Genomic DNA, 23,484 nt, shown 5'->3' on the forward strand with positions numbered 1-23,484 from the left:
GTACCACTTAATGTTTTCAGGTTTCAAGTTCTTCATCAAAGACAGTACATCAGCTCTTTTCTGTGTCTTTACACCGGGTTTTATTACATTAGTCAATTTTAGATCATTACTGTATAGTCAAGAAATTCTGCCTTCTTATTTATGTAAGTAAATAGCTGGAAATAGGAAGTGTATGTCTGGGACGCTGAAACAATACCATTCTTGTAGTGAAGTTTTACATATTTCTGAACTGAAAATTTGTAACCCTTCACTACAGGAACACTTAAAAACAAAGGTTTGAGTGCTGATGCGCAGTCTTTTATTAAATTAGCTGACATAGCTGCTTGAAATGACTCAGGATTCCTTCTACATTATTTCATTATGCTGATGTACCCCTCAACAGTATCTATATGTTCAACCTGCTTGAGGAGCATACCATACCATACGGCCACACTGACTGAAGGAATGACCTCCTAATGGAAAGAGGTGCTCTGCCTCTACACTAAATACCCTACTTACCCATGCACAGAACATTACCATGGTATTGTTTTGGCCTCCGCAGGAATTGGACAGCAATACAACCTTTTTTTATGTGAGGCCTTCTTTCGAGATTTTGACTAATAACCTGATAAAGAAAAGAACAGACTGAATTTGGATCTTTCTTCGACTCTGACTCAAGAAAACAAAAGAAGTTACTACTTCCATCATTGTGGCAATGCACATTCAATATGTAAAGCCATAAAAGCCTCTTATAGAACTGAGCAGTTACATTTAGATGAGGTAGCGGAAGATTTTGGGCATAGTCAAATCCAGTCTGAGTAAAGTGGAACCGTCATAGCTCGCCTTCGCCAGTACATCTGATTTTAATCCATTATAAACCTCAACTCTCTTTTTATGAAACATGTATTCTGATTTACATGCACTATCAGGATTTGCTTTCAGTTTAACCTCACATTCTGCACAATAGTCGCACTTGTCAGTCCTTGACTGCTGAAATGAAAACTCACTGTTTGCTCTGACATACTTACGATATGTACTGTAACTCATTTTTAGTGGTTTTCCCGTCTTTTCAAAAAAAAAAAATTGTTTAAAAGCAGTATACGGTTTTAGTACATTGAAAACAGGGTCCTCAAAGTATTTTCGGATTGTTTTCGCTCGACTGTAATGAGCTTCATTGCGGGGAATCTGCATCCAGTGCTCTTCAACATGTTCCCACACATTTCTGATTATTTCGATTGGACGATTGTTGTGCATGCCCCTGCATTCCTCCAAGACTCCACCTGTAATGGTTATTGAAGTAAAAGCACTTCAATTCCTCATTTTGCATTTCTAATTATCACAAAACAGAGTATATACATTGCAGAATACACTCACCTGTTTTCAGTGTGTTTTGTACAGTCCTTAGTCTCATTTCTGATATCTGAAGTATGGAGAGTAGAAACTGCCTTGTCATCATTCTTGACTTTGACACAGTAGGTCTGCTCGTTTGTCCAATCTGGTTTCTGAAACTTTTTTCCTTTCCTCCTCATATAACCCAGTAAGATCGTATCTTGCAGTGTTCCAGAATGATTTATGACATTCCTTTTGTTCTTCATGATTTACAATCACAAAGCACCTGAAAATGTAATGATTAATCAATAAAAGCCTAACAGTTAGCATGGCTTACTTTTAACAAAACATTCTAAATACAAAGTAAGAAATACTAGGACGTATGTAGTACCTTTTTCTGCAGCATTTATTCACTGTTCGGAAAACCTTCTTCTTCACTTCCTTTCCAGTTACTGTTGTATACAAGGAGCTTATATACAAGGCACAATGTAAAAGTTTATTACTTGGAAATTTTTGTAGAGTATGTGCACAAAAAGAACGAAACTTGTCTTGATGTTCAATGTGCTGCACACGTTCAATGATAACATAAATTAGTAGACTGAGAGTCTGACAATTATTTACAGTTATGCACATTAATATTTCTATGTACATTGAGTTCTATCTTGATAAGATAGGCTGCTCGGATAAATGAATGTCCGTGATAGTTGATGACTATCTGTAGTTGGTAGAATGACAAGTGGAACTTGCAGAAAGTCCGTAGTAGCAGAATGCTAGTTAGGAGTTGTAGAACTTGCAAGGAACTTGTGGTAAAGTTCATGAATAGCAGAATGCTTGGCTTGAAGTCGGAGAACTTGCAGGGAACTTGTGTTAAAGTTCATGAGTAGCAGAATGCTAGGACAGGATGCACTACGGCGATACGGGAGGCAGGATACATGAGGCAATGTCCTGAGGTGACACCTCCCGACCAGAGTTGGTCCACCTGTTCAGAACACTTATTTAAGAGGGTACCTCCGTGTCTGACATACGGTGTAGTCTGATCGCTGGACACTGTAGGAGTGCCTGGAGAGGCGGAAACGTCGCTCAATTTATAGCGCTGGCTGACGTCACAGACAATTACGTCAGTGCACTGCAGTCCACCTCGTGGTCTCTCGAAACGTCGATGCTGGGTGGGCTGCGGAGCTTGCAGGCGGCGGAGGACACACACAACAGTTACGACCGAAATATAACTCTTGCCACTCTTTCACGCCCGTTTTGCTATGTTTCTCTTCCAGTTCTTTGGGTTCCGGTTCCTCATCTTCCCTCTGCCTTTAGGTGTAAAACTATCATTCACACTTTTCGTACCATTAGTCACATCTGAATCACATTCACTTGACACGGAGCACTCATAATAGCTAGAATTGTACTCATATGTGACTGTAACATCCCGCTAGTAGATGCCATGTTCACCTCTGCACGCTGTTCCTGCAGTGCAGTCTGGATCCCTGCAACAACAGCGTAGTGCACGGTGACACTTTCTGTCCGCTCCTGACCTCTAGGGGCATCAGATGGAACTAAGAGTTGGCTTGTTTGGTAGCGCAGGGTTCAAGGATTTCAAAACTAGTGTTTATGCAATAACAGCGTAAGTAGACTAACGCTGTTATTGCACCCAAGCCCTCAATTATACTAATTATAGACTCAATTTTAATAATGTAACGTGTCTTATATCGGTCAGACAGGTAGGAGCTTCCATACAAGATACTTAGAGCATGTGAACACCCTGAAATATAACAGATTTTCAGTCATGGGACAGCACATGGGTGATACTAACCATAAGTTCACTAATATCAACCAAGATATAAAAATTCCTGAAGTTAATATTCTGCTCAATATTACAGAAAGTTGTTTTATCCATCTGGAACAATTTTTCAATCCTAACTTCAATCTAAATGAAATTTCAGAGAAATCGAACGTTTTATTTAACCTTTTAATTCCTATCTTTAATAATCATGTCTCAGATAAAAATAATTCTTTCATAATCTCTTTAAATTCCCCTCTCAGCACCAGTCTTTCTTTCCACGTTCTCCAGCCCCACCTTAGGCACCCTTTCTCTCCTTATCCCCTCCTTCCCCTACCGTCCCCACCCCTTCCCCTCCCTTCTTTACCCGCTCCCCTCCTATCCCTATCTACTCCTTTGAATACATTGCCTGCTTCCTACAACAAGTCAATGCTTGTTCCTTATCCACTCTTTTGTTTACATGGCCTGGAGACGAAGGTCTTTTCATCGACCTCTCTAAGCAGGACTGCTAAATTCTCTGAGCAACTCCTCTTAATTATTTCCCGGCCGAGTGGCTCAACATCTATATCTCTGCTACCTTACCGACTTCAATAAAGCACATAGGCTGACACCTAGTTGGAAGTCAGCCTCCCATCATGTCCAGCTGTGTGACCCCGCCCTCTCCGACCACGATATTCTCACACAACTCCAGCGGTAAGGCATCCCTGCTGAGCGCATCTCCAAGTTACTGCAAGACTTTGTTCTTACACGGCGGATCCTTCGTCACCTCTATAGGCCAGGCGCCCTTCAGCGAATCATCAACAACAGAGTCTACATTAACCGTCAGCGACACCATGTGGAGCCCAGTCCTCTGTACTTTGACGCCGCAGCAGCCAAACCACAACAGTGGTCATCACAAGAACAGTTTTTGTCTCATTTCTACCCTACCCCCACCACCAACACCACTACCACCGTCACTACCATCATAACGACTGCCACGACATCTACCTTTTCCCAGGACCCTATCACAACTGTTGTCACATGCCATCCTTCACCACTCATGACCTCCTCCCTCCCTCCTGCACCCCTGAACAATCTCCAGTCCAGTCCCTGCCTGACGACACATCCAAGTTTACAGCCGCACAACCGCCTTCGCCGTCTTCACCTGCCGATGAAACAGCAGCTGCTGCACCATTGACAATGCACCCACTACCAACCCTCCACAACATGTACAGCTGTGTGATCCACGGTGTGGATCCTGCACATTCGAACCGAACCATTGTCCATCAACTCCAAGCTGAAGGACTTCCGAATCCAGAACTCCACCGGCCCAACGTACATGGTTCGCATCCACCTCCCGACTGCCGAAGATATACAACACCTTATCAACAAAGGAGTATACATCTCTCACCACCGCCATAAAGTGGAGCCCTCTATCTCCTCACCACAACCGGTTCACCATCCTACCAACCACCCTCATCGTCGCACCCAGCCTGCCAACGTTTCCTAACAACTTCCCTCTACCATATCACTAGGACCCTGCACCTCCTAACCCTCCATCTTCATCCTGGTACCCTTATCTAAACTTCACTCCTAGCGGACATCCTCTATCTTTCCCATCACCGTAGCCAAGAGGCCTCATCTTCCCCCTCACTCAATTCGTCACATCGTTCTACCCGTCTTCTTCATTCATCGCACCACACAGTTCTTTTTTTTTGCTAGGGGCTTTACGTCACACTGACACAGATAGGTCTTATGGTGACGATGGGATAGGAAAGGCCTAGGAGTTGGAAGGAAGTGGCCGTGGCCTTAATTAAGGTACAGTCCCAGCATTTGCCTGGTGTGAAAATGGGAAACCATGGAAAACCATCTTCAGGGCTGCCAACAGTGGGATTCGAACCCACTATCTCCCGGATGCAAGCTCACAGCCCACACAGTTCTATTCACATCTCCTGGCCCGAGAGAAATCGTAACTCTCTAGGGGCCCACGCGCTCTTCGGGCGGGGAATGAATACTTCTCCGCCACTGCCGCCATGGCCTGCCTGCTTCCCCCAGACATTAGAGGTGAGTTTCATAAGTCATTTTTCTTGTTTTAAATTTCTTTTCTGTATGTTTATTCATTCCTAATTCTGGCTATCATTTCCAGATTTACTTTTTGGCCTGTGATCCTATGTCAACTTAAAGACATCATATTATGAAATGAAATGTCGTATATGACAAGAAGATCATAACCATAATTTTTGTTATTATATGTATTTTAATGTTATAATTATTCCTGCAACATTGTCTTTGTTAGTTATACATATGTTTTAGTTATCACATGATCTGTTTGGCTGAAGATGGCCACTAAGTGGCTGAAACTAGTGCCAAGACTGATGTAATATTATTTACTTGATATATTGTATTGAAAATTGTATTGTCAATTTATTTCTTACAAAGTAATTTCCCATTTTGAAGTATTGTCTTCAATATTCTTGAAGCAATTATTCTTCAGAATGTCCCTGATTGCATTCTTTATTGCCAAAACATAAGTTGTTTATAATTTTAAGAGCTGAACATGAGTGGAAAGGAGAAGAGATATTACCACACCGGACATTTACTCCCCATCGTGCCTAAAATGCTGCCTGCATTAGCCAGCATGGATTTTCAACACTAGCTAGCCAGTAGTGCATATTATGACGATTCACAGAGCCATTATTATGAAATTGCGACTCGTCCGAAAATGAAATGTGAGATACAAACACGGAATCATTTGCCATTTGCACAAAAATCAACACGAGTTTCAAAATCTCATCCGTGGAGCTATTGATATAGCTGCAGGTGATACAGATGAAACAAATTGGTATGCAAGATCCGTACAACAGACGGCTAGCTGATATTGGCCTGTTGTGCTACTGCCCGTGTACTCATGTGAGGATTCTCCAGAAAAGTGTCCAAAACCAACTCAGCAGTTTCACTGGAATTAACTGGTGCCTCTCTAACAGAAACTGTTTAGGAAAGTGACAAAGTTATACGCAAACATCGCTCCACCCTCCTACATGTCAGCACACATTAAACATGCATGCTGTTGGTCGAGTGGAAGGAATGGCCTTGTATTTGATCCTCAAAGCTTAAAACGTGAATAAAGATATTTAGCACTTGTGGGATTCAAACCCATTTAACAAAAGCTTGCGCGTGAGCATGTCTATGCTTAGCCCACTACACCAAGGTGACTGCTGTGTCGAGCTTATCAGAAAGTGTACTTTGTGTAAAACTACTTTCCACTTCACAACTATCACATGTTTGCTATAAGTATGCCATAGCTTTTAGCGTTAATTTCATATCCATTCGAAAGCTTATAATTGGCACGTAGGCTACTTTTTACATAACCATTTGGCAGTTTGATGAATTGTGTAAATACCTGTTGCATACATGTTTTTGTAAAAGTCTTTGCTGTGATGACGCAGTAAGTGCTTTAAAAGCGACTGTAGCATTATATCCGGCAAAGGAGAATCGACCATCAGACCACTCACGTTCGCAGGATGCCTAACAACAGAAAAAGTTAGGTGCAGCGGACTCACCCGATATATACTGTATATATTAAAAACCACACACTCACATGGCATTAATATAACAATTATGTAAGATAATCTAAAGGATATTATTAAATTATATATGTATTGAATAGCTGGACATATAGATGTTTCTTTTGATTAATATATTTAATCAAATAAAATCATAATAGTGTGATTTTATTTAGCATAGTACAAAGTACTGAATCACTTGTATAATACAAAATAACATGTGTCATTCAGTGCTAATCAAACACGAAAAACACTTTTGGCTCTAAGATTCATCATCCAACATCAGATGAATGAATTGATTCCAACAGTTCTTTCTTTGAAAGGATTTTATCAAAATATTCTAACAATTATAGTTTGGAAATTAACTTTTTTTTTCAAGTTTACTTGTGCCTATTATTAGAGCCTTTTCAGATGAGAGATAGAGTTTCCTGGAATTCTGGAACTTGTTTCCACCGCATTGTACTACTGTTGTTATGCTCTTCACTGTTGGTGACAATGAAATTAAATAATCAAGGAAATATTGTTTGCTTCTCCATTAAAAACTGACAAGGACTGTCCCAGCAAATCTGAGATATCTGGTCAGTGTAATTCAATGTTGTGAGAAACAACAGCTTGGTGCCATGCCAGTTGTCAACTTGCAGAATCTCCCACTCTGCATAAACATTTACATTTTCAGTGGGAGAATATATTCCTGTGTTCAGATGCACGAAATAAAATATTATGTTTAATGAGCAAACATTGTTTTATTATGACAAAGTACAATGTAAAAAGACACAATGAAATAAAGCATGAAGCAGATTTCAAAAAATAATAATAACAGCATAGAGGTGATAATTCAGGGGGTAATTGAAAGAGTGCTAGAACAAAGGTTTTGCCAGTATATTAATTTCAATCAGAACCAGAGGGCTTCGATAAAACCCCACGTACACATCTAAATACATCACTATTAGAAGTGGTTTTGTATTTGGCCAAAGTGAACAAGCGTGATGGCTGTGTGGTGTTTCTAGATATCAGAAAAGCTTCTGACAATGTGGGGCACCTCCATCTAAAGAAGACTCTCGAGTTGGTGAGTATTTCCAATACATTGATAAATCTCATTATGAATTTACAATGGCCTCCATGGCTCAGGCGGCAGTATGGCTGCCTTTCACTGCTGGGTTCCATGGTTCAAATCTCAGTCACTCCATGTGAGAATTTTGCTGGACAAAGTGGAGGTGGGACAGGATTTTTTCCAGGTACTCCAGTTTTCCTTTTCATCATTCATTCCAGCAACACTCCAATATCATTTCATCTATCAATCATTAATCATTGCTCCAGAGGAGTGTGACAGGCTTTGGCACATTTTCTATCCTCTGTGCTAGATGGGAGCTTCATTCATTCCATTCCTGACCTGGTCAAATGACTGGAAACAGGCTGTGGATTTTCATTTTCAATAGTACGGAAATCGAAACACGAAACTAGAAAACTAACACCATCCAAATTGAACGTGGTGTATAGCAAGGTTCTCCACATCACCTGCTCTGTATAATCTAGCAACAGATCACATTCTTGCAGATTTATCTGAAGAATCCATAGCTAGTTTCCTACAATCACAGAAGAACAAAGACGACGATCATGACGATTCAGTATTCATCGTTAACAGTGTGAAAGCTGTAGCTGAAAAGACAAAACTTGCCCTACAATGTTTTCAAGAAATACACAGAAGAACAAAGACGACGATCATGACGATTCAGTATTCATCGTTAACAGTGTGAAAACTGTAGCTGAAAAGACAAAACTTGCCCTACAATGTTTTCAAGAAATACTGTAGGCCTTAACATCAATGATTCTAAATCTGTAGCTTTATGTGTCAAGAAAGGGAAATATTCAGACAAAAACCTCAGTATAAATCGACAAGAAATAAGAACAGAAGCCTGTGGTGGACCAATATGTTATCTCCGATGAATTGATATTTGATGCTGCAACTAGGACAGTGTGGGTGGGGGAGAAAAACGCAATCATGAAAACACAGAAGGATGAAGGTAAGTAGTGGTGGTGGTGGTGAAGAGGAAGTACAAATATCCTCTACACAAAGGGGAAAAAAGGGAAGTTGTACAACACATAGGGCTGTTCCGGGGTATCTGTGGAACACAGAGAGGTGAAGAAGGTGTAGGCTTAAATGGTCTAACTACGATATCAAAATTAATTTAAAACTTTAAATAAAAGTTATATTTCTTTTAGAATCTCAAACTTAACCAACAATATTTTCAGGTACAAAATAGAAAACCCAAGGATCGGTAGTTAACAAGTTTTGAACTTCAGGCTCCAAATTTACAAGTTTCTGCATGTGGAATTTAGGTAGATAAATATAGAAATCTCCCAAAACACCGTTTAAGAGCACTTTGCTCCAGCGGTTACAAAACAGCCTTCCAAAGGCACCCTCAATATTACAACAATCACAGAAAAGAGCTCTCCAACATTAACTAAGGAGACTGCGCTCCCAATTTCTTACAAAATCTTACAAATTTCTGGCCTCGCTAGGCCCAAAATTGCAATTTTACAATTTAGTGCACAGGGGTAACTAGTACCCAACCTACTCGGCCTTCGTGGAAAAAGAACAGGTTAAATTACTGGCCCGAACACAAAATGAATGGAGGCGTACACTTGCGCTCCTAGAAAATTAAGTATAAAATCCTAATTGGGCTCTCAGCCTGATGATACAGGGGCTAATCCCAACCTACTGAGGTCACTCGAATGAAGGTTAATTTAATGATTTACGGAAAAGAGAAACAGTTACAAAATCGTAGTCACCTCACAATAAATTGAAGGGGAACTCGAGAGGGTAACACACTCTCTATCCCCTATTTACAGTTAAAGACTTTTATGAAATTGACATTAGAAAATAAGACTATTACATTTCAGAATGAGATGGTTAGATAGTTAAAGTTTAGAACCTTTCCCTCGGATAAGTTTGCGGAACAGCTACAAAGATAATAAATTGGTGGCCATTACCTGGGCTGGTGTTCTGCCTGCCGAAGAATGAGGCACCCTGCCTCCTGTCTTAACACACACACTCAGGAAAACGATGATCAATAAGACAAGGTAGCCAGAAAAGCCTCAGCTTATATACCCGAAAGGGATTGTTTGAGAGGATTCTGGACTAAATCTGGTCACATCCTCTCATTTTTATTGGCAGAATCAAAAGTTACACTCGAAAACCAGCAAGAAGCCTTTGATGGCCAAAAAATAATTACAGAAAAATTTGATTGCCCAGACACCAAAGCTGGCAGGAAGAGAAGGAAGTGTTGCAAACCTTGAAATATATAAAAAAAATGAAAGTAATTTCCTTGAGAAAACCTATAAACACAAAATTTCTTTCAATAACAAATTATTCCACCTTGCACCAGAGTGCGTCACCTCAGTTTTTGTGAGACATCTATGGAGAAAAGTTCAAACTTCTTGATGTACACCAAAACAAAAAATAAATCCAATCAATTTAGGAAACTTAGAAATGACAAACTTCTCAGTTATTCAGTTGTGACATCTTCTGATTAATGTCCCAACTTCATGCAGTAAGAGTTTCACGTTTTGTTTGATAGATAGAGTTCTTTAAGGTGCTTCTTTTGAATGTGCGCAGTTGAGTTGTAACTCCCGGTACAGCCCTCCCCCTCCCGAAGGTCCTTCCTTAGGGTGACACAGAAGAAGATTTGCACACAGAAATTTTTATAGGAGAGATAAATCTTTTTGAAAGTTTGTTTTTAGAAAATTAGGTTGGAAAACCATATTTGAAGTCTTTTTGCCACCATAGAATTCTTGGATATGCCGATTGTGTTTGACGGCAAGACCTGCCGCTGCTGCCGATACCCAGGTGGGGTTGCCCAGACCTCCCAAGTAACCTCAGATACACCTCTCCCGCTACTATAGGAGGGGTTGTCGTGGTGATGGTCACCGCAGATTAGATGTACATGTGCAGTCCCCAGATGGGTTGGCAGTAGAGTTACTGCACCTCAGCCCTTGCCGGAAGGATGGAGCTCCTGCACGGCGTTCAGAAGGAGGCCTCACTAGAGTCGAGCGGGCCCATTCCCCACTCTGGTACCGCTCGCCAGATGTTGAGACATGGCCACCGACAGCTGAGGGGTTACTGAAACAGTAATATCTGGGTGACAGAGATTGTTTTTGCTGGAGTTTGAGAGTACAATTTTTATTTGTTGTGGGCAGAGGGGCGGGCGGCATAGATTATGAGTGTGTGACAGCAATGGGTGGATGAAGGAGACGGGGGCTAAGTAATGGCCACCAAGGAGTAGATAACAGGAATAATCAGAGGGGAAGGTTTTACAGCAGAAATCTCACTACATACTTATTATAATAAGGGCAGAAAGCCTCCCCATTTTCATTAAATATACTTTAAGATGGGCGACACTTCTTAAAAAGAAAGATAACCTTCGACTCCCGCCAGTGTTGAGTGGCGAATGTAAAACAACCTTGAATTTACACAGGTTTCACCTGAGAGAGGTGAACCCTAAATATCCTCTCCGTGGCTGGGTTACTGACTAATAATGTAACTGGTGGTACATGGCCAATGGAATCTGGGGCAAGCTTGCCCGCAGGAACAAATTTTTAACCATGACTGATCTCCGACTTAAATTGGTGGCCTGCGTCCCCGATCATATCTTTTTATAACCTTTTCATGGGAAACCTTTACGTTTGATTTTAGCCTTCTTCCATAGATCTCTAATACTATCGGGATCTATTGTCTCCGGTAATATGTCGTTAAGTGACCAGAGATTAGAGAGCGGCATGTTAGGTGCAAACCTAAACATGAGAGATGCGGGAGTGAACTTGTGTGACTCATGAACTGCTGTACTTAGAGCATAATGAAATGAAATGGCGTATGGCTTTTAGTGCTGGGATATCCCAGAACGGGTTCGGCTCGCCAGGTGCAGGTCTTTCTATTTGACACCCGTAGGTGACCTGCGCGTCGTGATGAGGATGAAATGATGATGAAGACAACACATACACCCAGCCCCCGTGCCATTGGAATTAACCAATTAAGGTTAAAATCCCCGACCCGGACGGGAATCGAACCCACAAAATGACTAACACTCTGGTAACTTGGATGGGAGAGTTTATGAGAAAGGAGTTTGAGTGGAATGTATTTGGCATATGAGGGAGGATTTTAGAAAGAGATTTAAGACTGTAGGGGTTTCAGAGCCAGGTTTAAAATACTGTTAAGTCAGTGGCACAATAACTGAGGGAAGGGGGAAGTAGAATGGAACAGCTTACTGAAGACATCTTAAATCCTTTCCCAAACTGTGTGCATTTGCTCAAAGGTAGAATGAGGTCATGGCAGGAGATAATATTATAATTAGAGATCAGAAGTTGAGGAAAAATCATTTTGTCCTCGAGTGCACAAAGATGAGGACAAGCATAATACATGTTTATTCTGGGTCAATGTAGGCCAGAAAAGGGTGGGGTTTTTTGTTCTTAATTTTTTCCTTTTTTTTTTTTTTGGCTTATTGGTTCTTTTCAGGCTTTTTTTAAAAGGTCTTATCGGCAACTTCACCTTGTTTCGACTACAACTGTAGTGACCATTCTCAATTTGAATCATCATTAACATTTCGCTAGTAAATACATGTATGAAAAGAGAGAACATGAAATGAAAGAGGTCTGTTGCAAGATAAGTGCTTCACGTGCTCTCTGTTGATGTGGAGAGAAGTTTCTTGATGTTTCGCAACGTATTGTCTGGAAACCAACGGTTCTTTACACCTAAGAACATGGAGATGGAGATGCAAAGCCAACTGAGCCAAGCTAACCGTCGTGTGGATAGGCCAAATGTGATTCCAAGTATACTGATGTCCATTGCAGGTTCACTGAATTCTTTCTAGGTGGAAAAAATATTTCATTCTAAATTCTGCAAGTACCTTATTTTTTAACAAACATAGAATTCTTTTTCAATTATGTTAATATAAAAATATATAAGGTATAAAAGAAGAAGTATTTCTGCACTGTATGTTGCATTTTTAAACATTATATTCCTTCATTAAAACTGAAATTATGAATCAATTTGGATCACATTTTAACATCCTTTTTGCCAGTTTTAGGTCTTCAACTTCATCATCACCATCATCATCATCATCATTGTACAGTTCCAGTTTCCCGGGTACTGTTATTGAGCCTCTTCCACTTCTTCCTGTCCATATACAACTTGACATCCACTGTCCATCCTCTGGCAACAAGATCAACCTCGATCATGTCCATCCATTGAGTTTTAGGTCTTCCTGTAGGTCTTTTCCCCTCTACCTGTCTTTCTAAATTTATTCTGGCTGTTCTTGTAGGCTCCATCCTCATCACATGCCCTTACCAGCATAGTCTATATGTACCGATTCGGTCTAATAGGGAGGTCATTATTCCGGCTTCTTTCCTCACCTCCTCATTTATTAACTTGTCCATCTTGGTCTTCTGGCTGCTGGATCTAAGAAGTTTCATCTCTGATGCTTGCAGTGTTGATGAATCTCTTTGTGTGAGGGTGAACCATAGGTCAATATTGGTATGAAATAGCTGATTAACATCATCAGTTTGTCTGGTTTTGGAATCGTGTCATCCCATAAAAATGTTTTTACTTGTTGGTAGACTTCTGATCCCTTTTGCATTCTGTTTGTAATTTCCTCTCTGAACAAATTATCACTGGAGACTACACTTCCAAGGTAAGGAAAACTGTCTACACACACTAGTTGGTGGTCTCCTAGTTTTACACTTGCTGGATGCCCTTCTCTGTTGACTGCCATCGCCACTGTCTTGGTCTCGCTGATGTTGAGGTTATATTCCTCGAACTGGGATTTCCATATGTTGAGTTTGATCTGTACTCTTTTACCCCAAATCATGATATCATGAGCAAAGGCCATTGCATTCACTTCACCTAACTTTTCCTTGACGTTCTTCATTATATTGTCCATAACAGTGATGAACAGTAGTGGGACAGTGCACTTCCTTGCCGAACTCCACTCTTGGTCTGAAACCATGATGTTCGACCTTCCCCAATTTGTACACACCTAGTACAGTCTTTGTGCAACATCTGAATTTTTCTTATAGGTCTTCAACTTCCGAGCCCTAATTATGAGGAATATGGTATGTGCCAATATGTACGTACTTTTTATGCATTTCCTTATGACTTTGCCACCAGGGAAATTCCATTTGCAAAACAAATGTTCTGGTAAGATTCAGATAATAAATAATATTATGTTTTACAATTTCCTACTACTTCCAATTTTAGAAACTATTTCTAATCTAAAGGAGAAATCCCACAAACAAGTTCAAGATTTTGATGATACTCCAGGAAAGCTCAGAATGTTCCATTTGTCAAGTTGAAGTTTTGTTGCCTGAGTTTCAGTCGGGAGTGACAGATATTTCTTCAAAAGAAATGTTTTGAACTGTTCTGAAGGGCTGTGGGATGAGATATCCCACTTCATTGTAAAACATTCATTTGACCTCAATATCATTGATTGGAACAACTGAATCTGAAAACATTAGATAGCAGTTCCAAGTGGCGCAGTGAAAATTGTTACCATTTGCTTTATGCCTCACCAACGCAGATAGATCTAATGCTGACGATAGGGTGGGAAGGAAGTGGCCGTGGCCTGAATATCAAGGTGTGAAAATGAGAAACAATGGAAAACTATCTTCTGGGCTGCCGACATTGGGTTTGAACCCAGTATCTCCTCAGTGCAAGCTGACAGCTTGCTTAATACAGTAAATGTTAAGTCCTTGAATATTCTAAAAACCTACACTAATAAGGTCTACCTGAAAAATATACTTGAATATTACTTGTGGGTTGATCTCTTCTAATGTGGTCTTCTCTTCCTTCCTGAGTAGCCACATGTCCCATGTCTCTCCTTTCTGTAGACAGTTATCTTGGTCACGACATAACAGCAGATATGTTATTATTAGGGCTCGGATGTTTAAGAAAAGTCATATTTTTTTCTTTGTCTCTATTTTCTTGTCTGGATTCTGGTGCAAATTAGGTGATTATCATCACAATTAAGTGATTTTAATTTGTCATATAAATGCATATATTGGCTATTTTTTGCTGTAAGGTCATATTTTGAGCTATTGTAGTAGAAACGTCATATTTTGGTGGTTTGACGACAGCTGTAGGTGTGCGAAATCATCTTCAACTTACCGAATGCGAACTAGTGTTTACAAAACTGCTTCTCGGTATCATGCTGTTGATACAAGTCGAATAGTCGAATAACCAACCCGCTGTACTCGGCAACCCGGTCTCCCAGGTAGAGACAGAAATAATCCGGAAAATCCCGTCCCAGCTAATTACTTCTGGTAATCGCTCACTTGTCTTAGAACCTCGACCTCCTTTCACTTACACAAGCGTTAGTTTACAGTAAATCGTATCCCAGCACACATTCCAGTATGCCTAAGGAAAAGTCTTCTACTAGTGTTAAGTTACGAAGCTTTGTTAAGGAATTTGGAGAAGAATATTTCTGTACAGACGGTTTAGTTCTATTTTGCAAGTTGTGTGAAGTGAAAGTCGTGGCTGAAAAACGTTTTAATGTGCAACAACATTGTAACACGGCGAAACACAGCAACAATGTCAAACGACAACACGTCGATAAGAAGAGGCATATTCGATAAGGCTGTTACATCTTCAGCGATGGACAGATGTTCAGATTTTTCAAAGGAACTTTGTGAGATGATGGTGTCTGCAAACATTCCTCTAAACAAGGTAAACAACACCCATTTCAAGAATTTTCTGGAGAAATACACTAAAAAATCTGTTCCTACAGAATCAACACTGCGAAAAAACTATTTAACGCGTTGCTATGAAGATACTCTAAATTGAATATGACACAGTGTAGCAGACAATAAGATTTGGATATCTATTGATGAGACGACGGACACTGCAGATAGTTATATAGGGAATATAATTATTGGAACACTCCGTGCTGATCGCTCTGGGGATATTTTCCTACTAACCTCAGAAATTTTAGAGAGAGCAAATCATTCAACGATTGTAATTCTTTTTGATAATGCACTAAAAATTTCGTGGAAGGATGAAATTAAGCGGGAAAACGTTCTTCTCTTTGTTACCGATGCTGCTCCGTACATGGTGAAAGCTGCTGAAGGCCTCAAGCTGTTTTATCCAAGAATGATTCATGTTATTTGCCTTGCGCATGCTCTGCATAGGGTGGCAGAAGAAATTTGTGGACATTTTCCTGAAGTCGATAAATTAATATCTAACGTCAAAAATTCTTTCTGAAAGCACCACTGCGGGTTGTGACTTTCAAGGAGTTAGCTCCTTTGACGCCACTCCCTCCACAGCCAGTTCTTACTAAGTGGGGGACGTGGCTCGATGCTGCCGCGTATTATCGCGTAAACTACTCCACTATCAAAAACATTGTTAACGGCTTCAACAAAGATGATGCCTCTTCTATCAAGATTGCCCAGGAATTGTTTTCCAACAGTTTGTCAGATAGTTTGGCATATATTAAGTCGAACTTTGGAATTATATCGAGTGCAATTACTCATTTATAATCTGCTGGCTTAGAAATTCATGCAAGTATTGACATTGTGAGAAGTATTGAATTTTCAGTACAACAATCACATGGAATAGTTGGTGACAGTGTAAAACGCAAACTTCAAAATGTGCTTAATCGAGATTATGGTTTTCACCGTGTGTGCAAGATAAATTATGTTCTTAGAGGAGAAAGTACCAGTACACTTCAAGATGAGTGCATACTCGACAGCAGTGATTTAACATTATTTAAATATGCGCCAATAACGGCTTGTGATGTAGAAAGGAGCTTCTCCTCTTACAAGAATGTGTTAAGTGATAATCGGAGGTCTTTCGCGCCTGATGCTTTGAAGATGAATCTTGTCATACACTTCAATTCCAGCCGCGGAGAAGGATGAAAAAGGTATGTGAGTTTGCACTATAGGCTCTGACGCCCTACCGTAATGTACTGAAAGACATCTATTTAATTCGTTTCTTGGTGCTCAGTTTAAACTTTAACGCATTTGAATAATGTGAATGAAATCTGAGCTTAAACGTTCCAAAATATATTTTTAAATAGATTGATTTCTAGTTTTCTCGTATTTCAAACCACCAATGCAGGGTGCAAACATGGACTGTTACAATGTTGTGTGATCTGATAAACTTAGTTCACAAAAGTTTGATAAGTGAATCAAGGATAATAGACTGTGAATAACTGCTGCACATGTATATTCAGAACTAATATTAAAGTAAGAATAAAGAATTTAGTTGACAAATATGTATCAGAGGAGTTAACGTTCCGATTTATAATTTATTTTAAAATGCCCATATTTTGATTAGTCATTTTTGGGTCATATTTTGTCATTTATACGTCATATTTCGTCACTTTTGAGGTTATATTTCCTCATTTATGAGGTCATATTTGCTTGCTTATTTGGGGTATTTTTAGGTCTTAAACATCTGAGCCTTAGTTATTATAGTTTATTATTTTCATGTCTGTATTGATAAATCTGCAAACTTGTCAAATATGGTAATTACATTTAGTGCTAGCAGGACTGTTCTGAAGCCAAAATGAGTTAAATTGGTGTTGTTAACTCTTCAAAATTCAAAAAACCGGTGCAGGCATAAGCATTACACAAGATGAAGTTTTCCAATAGTAACAAAAATGTAACAAAAGTTATAAGGGATCTATAGATGTGACAATCAAATTTTATTTATTTTAACCTGTTATCAATGTTGTTTACTATGTTTTTAATTACATTCTTAGATCAAGTGATGTTGTATATGTTGTTTAATATTATATTCTCAAGCACCTTATTTTTAAATATAAAGACAGTGTACTTGAAACGAGTAATATTATTAGGTGGAATTATCCCCATTATTAAATTGAACAAAGGTAGGGACTTCAGTGTACCAGGTGGTCCCTCAAAACCCTCCTACTTTCCTGTCCTCCATATTTCACTACCTAAGTTTCCTGCACCTTTTCAATACCCTGTCAGACCGTATGCTAGAAATCTCTGTTCAATGGACCACAACATATAACAGATCATTCACAACCACCATCACAAGCTGGTGCAATGAACTCCTCAGTGACATTAAGATCGCTAAACAAAATTCAAAGCCAGTTGTCACTACAGTCTTATAATCACTTCCATTGTAGTGGGATGCATGAATGAGAGTGAAAAATGGTCAGCTTTCACCGTTCATTGGTAGTAATTATGCCAAATTCTAACACGAGAAGGCACTCTTCTTTAAAAATGTGGATAGATAGATGGACTGAGTTATTATCGAATGAGGTTTCACCTCAGAATGACTTCGAAAGAAGAAGAAGAAGAAGAAGAAGAAGAAGAAGGAGAAGAAGAAGAAGAAGAAGAAGAAGAAGAAGAAGAAGAAGAAGAATTCTGTGCCACTGTGGTGATGTGCTCCATGAAAATGTTGGGTCCTGCCCCAAGTAAGAACTACAGTCCAACACATTTTAATGCTTGGGTTCGGTGACTCCCTTGTGTACAGGGGTTCACCCAAAGAGCCAGTGTATAACATGGACTGCTCTTAAGGAACAGTGAGTTATTATGCAGCAATGAATTCTGTACCTATTATCCTCATCACAACCACCACCACAACCATCACCACCACCACCGCTGCCAGTACAAGCAGTATCAAATGGCAGGAAGGCTCCACCTATTCAATACCATTAGACTGTACAGTATATTGTCTTATAAAACTGGGACTAGTTTCTTTATTATTATTATTGGTTATATGTGTGCTTATGTCTTCCAATTAAAGCGTGGCTGAAGATGACCCAATATACACAGGGTCGAAACTAGTCTCAGTTTTATAAGACAATATACTGTACATTCTAATGGTATTGAATAGGTGGACCCTTCATACCAATTGTCAATACGCCATCATAACTTATGAAGTACCAGCAGTAGTAACATAGTCCTGACAAACATCACACAAGCTCATCTCTCTGCAACTACATGTTCTTCTGAAGATCTACGACCACCTGTATCACGCCAACGACTCATTCCTCCTCTGTCAATACACAGAGACTCCAGTCGAGTACAATATAAACATATTCATCCTCAACAGGCCCCAGAAAATGAACCTCCTTTAAGGAGGTTAGTAGCCAACACTTCTCCAACAGGTTTCAATTGCGAATCACCAGCAGCTAGTGGAATTACTGCAGCAGCAGGCTCCAACCTAGCATCGCAGCCAATGAACGCAGCAGTAATCAACACCGCTTCAGCCACCAAATTTCCTCCCCTGTCAAAAGCACCCCACCTCATAAGTAATATTCGATCCATCCAAGAATGCCCTCAAGGAACCCATAGCTTCCTCCTCCGGAACGCAGCCCCCGAATTCCGATCCTCTCAGACTATCTACCGTAACTTTCATCATTTCAGTATGAAACAAGAGGGGATTGGCAACATTCGACCAACCTCAAATGGTTACATTATCAAGGTCAATGGTGAGGAGGTAGCCCACAAGTCGGTCAACTCCATAGGAGCCACTCAACTAGGTTCATCCACCCCTTTTCAACAGCTTTCACAACCCTGCATGAAGACTCCTCCCTCACCCCCCAGGCACGGTCTCTTAAGCTGTGTGATCAGGGGAGTCGACCCGTACCTCACTGATGATGTCATTCTTTATGAATTATATGCGGAGAACATCCCTGCACGGAAGGTATTCCGAATAAGAAATGCATCCGGGCTGACCTTCATGGTCCACGTTTTGCTTCCAACCCCCTCTGACGTTGATCACCTATTGAAATATGGAGTTTCAATATTCAAACAGCACTAGAGAGTCAAACCATCTAAGGCCCCTCCACCCCCAACCAATTTGCTGTGAGCGGTGTCTATTGTACAATCAGCGCAGCACCACTCAGTGCTGGGAACATCAACTGGTCTGTGGGCACTGTACCCAAGCACACCACACCAACCAGTGTCCCAACACTCAGTCCCACCCCTCTGTAAAACCTGCAGCCAAGACCATCCTACATACTCCCGCCTATGCAAATCCCGAACCCTTCCCCCTGAAAACCGTCCAGTCTAGTAGCCCCCGTCTGAATAATTGACCCACCCCACCAGCCTCCTCCCAATTCGCCCCACCATCCATCGAAGACATGGTTTGCTTTTTCAGCCTTTCACTCCTCAACATCTTTCCATACCACCGTGCGCTTGTACTCACCCACCTGCAGCAGCAGCCAACCAAGCCCTCAACCTTCATTTCCACACAACTCACTGGTTTAAATACACATTTTCAATTCCACTGCCTCGAAACCCTTGTATGATGGATAGCGCATCCAATAGAAGAAGATCCTCCCTCCCAACCTCTATTGTTTTCCTTAACATCCAATCGTTCTCCTCCAAGCACCCCCACCTTCATACCCTTCTTCAACAACACTCTGCTGAAACCATCCTATTTAACGAAACTATGCTCCACCGCAACCAGCCCGCACACTTATCTGGTTTCACACTCCATAGATCAGACCACCCAGATGGTGTCGGTCATGGGGGTGCAGCCATAGCCACCCGTCCATCTCTCCCGATTTGCATCCACATCCCACCATATACCTATTCATTTCCAGAATCCATTATTCCAACCATTTATTATAGATCTTGAATATTATACCTTGCAACAATTTATATCTGATCCCGAACACCACTACCCACTACATTCCTTAACTAACTTCAGACAACATTCTGCCATTTTCTTGTTCTAGCAGACCTTAATCTCCATGGCAGATCAAACACCCAACTACACAACTTTGACACATTTCTTCATAGCATAGATGCTTCATTTATTCCACTCCCAGGACCATCCCACCCTTCCTCACAAATCACACCTGCCCATACATCCCTCATAAACCTCTTAAAAGTTTCATTCCTCCCCAGCATAGGCAGCGATCACCTCCCAGTCTTAATGGCTCCTGTTCTAATCCCCCTCCTCCACGACCCATCATCAATTTCTCCAAAGCCAATTGGTCAGGATACCGAGACCACATCTCCAAATCCCTGTCACAACCACCTCCTGCACCCACCGATGCCGATTCCGTATAAACCATAGCTCAATTCATTCATACCACAATAACCACTGCTTCCACATTACACACGTATATGGATAAGAAAGAAATTCCACCTTATCAATACTGTTTATTGTAAATATAGACTTACATCAGTACCAGTTTCGACCCTATTTGGTCATCATCAGCTGACAAACATAGTATTACGTCTATTGGCATTAGTTTGTGTTGCTTATCTAAAAAGATGTCATCATCCATTAGCATATCCAGATATCTAATAGGGATATGGGTTGGATATTATTGTCATTTCATTTGTGAATCCGTAAAAGTAAAATTGTTTTGAGATTTAAAATTGTAGTAAAAACTTACCCTAAGCTTAAAACTAATTGTACATATACATTAAACACATTAAAAGACACTATAAACATGTATATAAAACACTTGGTAAATTTAAAAGTTCATTTCTTGCGTATTCTTTCTTCGGACTTCCTAGACTCTTGTGCGTATATGTTTATGTTGATTTTGAGCTCGTAAACAGTGGTGTAGGTTCTTGAAAATGTTCTAGTTGACTGAAAGATGTCTTCTTGTGAGCTTGTAATGAAAACACAAATCATTAAGTGCATACTGCTGCACGTTCACAAAGTGTTCTATATACTCTTACAAGAACTGAAAGAAAAAAGAGCAGATATTGGAATGGATTTCTACGGAACAGACGCCATGATCAACCGTCAATGGACACGCACAGGATATGACTTACGGCATACAGTTACGAGGTTTGCCATACATGGGTTTCATCATAAAGTATGCCAGACCTTGAATTATCATGAACCAGCCCCGGATTGCGTGTGTAGACTCTGTGACCAACACTGTGAGAAGTATCATGCTTTACAGTGCAAGCGTAAGCAACAAACGATCACCCAGATTGCTAATGAATAGTGGACATTACAATTAAAAGTGCAAACAAACTTGGTGACAATAAGTGGAAAGATATTTTATTTATTTCTTATATGGCTATTGGCTGCAATAAAATTTTTATTATAAAGGGAAGTAAAAAGGTTTTGTATGGTTTGCTGAATAGTTTACAAAATAGGGAAGATACAAAATTTGTAAAACTGAAACAGGGCAGATATTGATGCAAAGGGATGATGTACTAAAAAGATAGCAAGAATACTTCTCAGAATTGCAAAGTATTAAATACAGTGGACTGGTAGATGAGAAGGAGCAAGAAGAAACAAAGGGGAAAGAAGACGAACAAGAAAAGGAGATATCGATGTTAGAAATAGAGGAAGCCATACAAAATACGAAGAGCAGTAAAGCAGCAGGAGTGGATAAAGTAACTACGGAAATGATAAAAGAAGCAGGATCAATAGGGCTACAGTGGCTGTATAGATTATTTAGAATAATCTGGAGGAAGAAAGAGATCCTGATATTTAAAAAAGGTGATAAAAAGGAATGTAATAAATACAGAGGGATCACACTTATTGCCCATGTAGCTAAGATATTTGAGAGAGTATTGGAAGGAAAACTGAGGAGGAAGCTAGAAGGAGAAATTGGAAGAAGAACATTATGGTTTTAGGAAACATAGATCAACGTTTGACCTGATCTTTACATTAAGACATATGATGGAGAAAATATGGGAGTTTGGAAAAGACATAGTGATGATATTTATTGATATTGAGAAAGCTTATGACAGTGTGCCCAGACAGTTGGTATGGGACACATTAAGGAAAAAACAAGTTAACAGAGTTTAAGTACAAATGATAAAAGCTATGTACAAAAATTGTGTTAGTAGTGTGAAGACTAGTGTAGGAAAAACAAAAATGGTTTAAAGTTGAAACTGGTGTCCGCCATAGTCATGGATGAAATTCATAAGAACATTAAACAGAGATTGGGAAGACAGGCAACAAAAGCCATGTTGTTTGCAGATGATATAGTGATATGGGGTGAGAATGAAACAGAAGTGCAAAAACAAGTAGATGTATGGAATCAAGTGGTAGAAAAATTTGGGATGAAAGTAAGCACAGAGAAAAGTAAAACAATATCAATGACAAGGCAAAAGAAGGAAGGAAGGAAGAAAGGAAGGAAGGAAGGAAGGAAGGAAGGAAGGAAGGAAGAGGAAAGATAAGACTGAATGGTAAAATTCTGGAAGTGGTTAAAAGTTTCAAGTACTTGGGAAGTGTTATCACAGAAGATGGAAAGATAACCGAGGAAAATGGGAAAAAAATACAACAAGCAAACAGCTTCCACCAGAGTGAAGGGGTATTTTGTGGAACCAAGATATCCCAAAGAAATGTAAGAAAGTATTATATTCAACCTATTATGAACCCATACTAACCTATGCAGCTGGATCGTGGACTACAACAAAATGAGATGGGAGTAGAATACATGCAGCAGAGATGAAATTCCTATGAGGTGTCAAGGGCAAGACCAGAAAGGATAGAATTAGAAATGAAGGGATAAGGAAAAGGACAGGAATCTTGAAAAATTCAAGACAGGATAGAAACAACAAAGCTAAAGTGGTATGGGCATATGATGAGAATGGGAGAAGGGAGAGTGCCAAAACAGCTTTTTCAGAGAAGTTAACGGGAAAGAGAACACGAGGAAGACTCCAAAAGAGGTGGACAGATTCAGTGTGGGAGTGCACAGAGAAGAGGGGAAGAAAACCAGAAGATGTACTTAAGAAAGGAGAAGAGTGGTGGAGAGACAGGCAGCGATGGAGGTCCTTGATTCACACCCCGACCCGGGAAGCTGGAAATGGCAAATGAAGAAGAAGACGACGAAGAAGAAGAAGAAGAAGAAGAAGAAGAAGATGATGATGATGAAGAAGAAGAAGAAGAATATTCCAATCTACTGG

The 23,484-nt window shown here is 40.1% G+C and overlaps 1 protein-coding gene across 1 annotated transcript in view; it reads left to right on the plus strand.

Moving 5' to 3' along the window:
* The window catches only part of LOC137498971 (fibronectin-like), a 434,037-nt gene that overhangs the window by 4,779 nt on the left and 405,774 nt on the right, over nt 1-23,484 (plus strand). The window lies entirely within an intron of this gene.

This window comes from Anabrus simplex, chromosome 3, assembly GCF_040414725.1.
Source record: "Anabrus simplex isolate iqAnaSimp1 chromosome 3, ASM4041472v1, whole genome shotgun sequence".
Classification (NCBI taxonomy): Eukaryota; Metazoa; Arthropoda; class Insecta; order Orthoptera; family Tettigoniidae; genus Anabrus; species Anabrus simplex.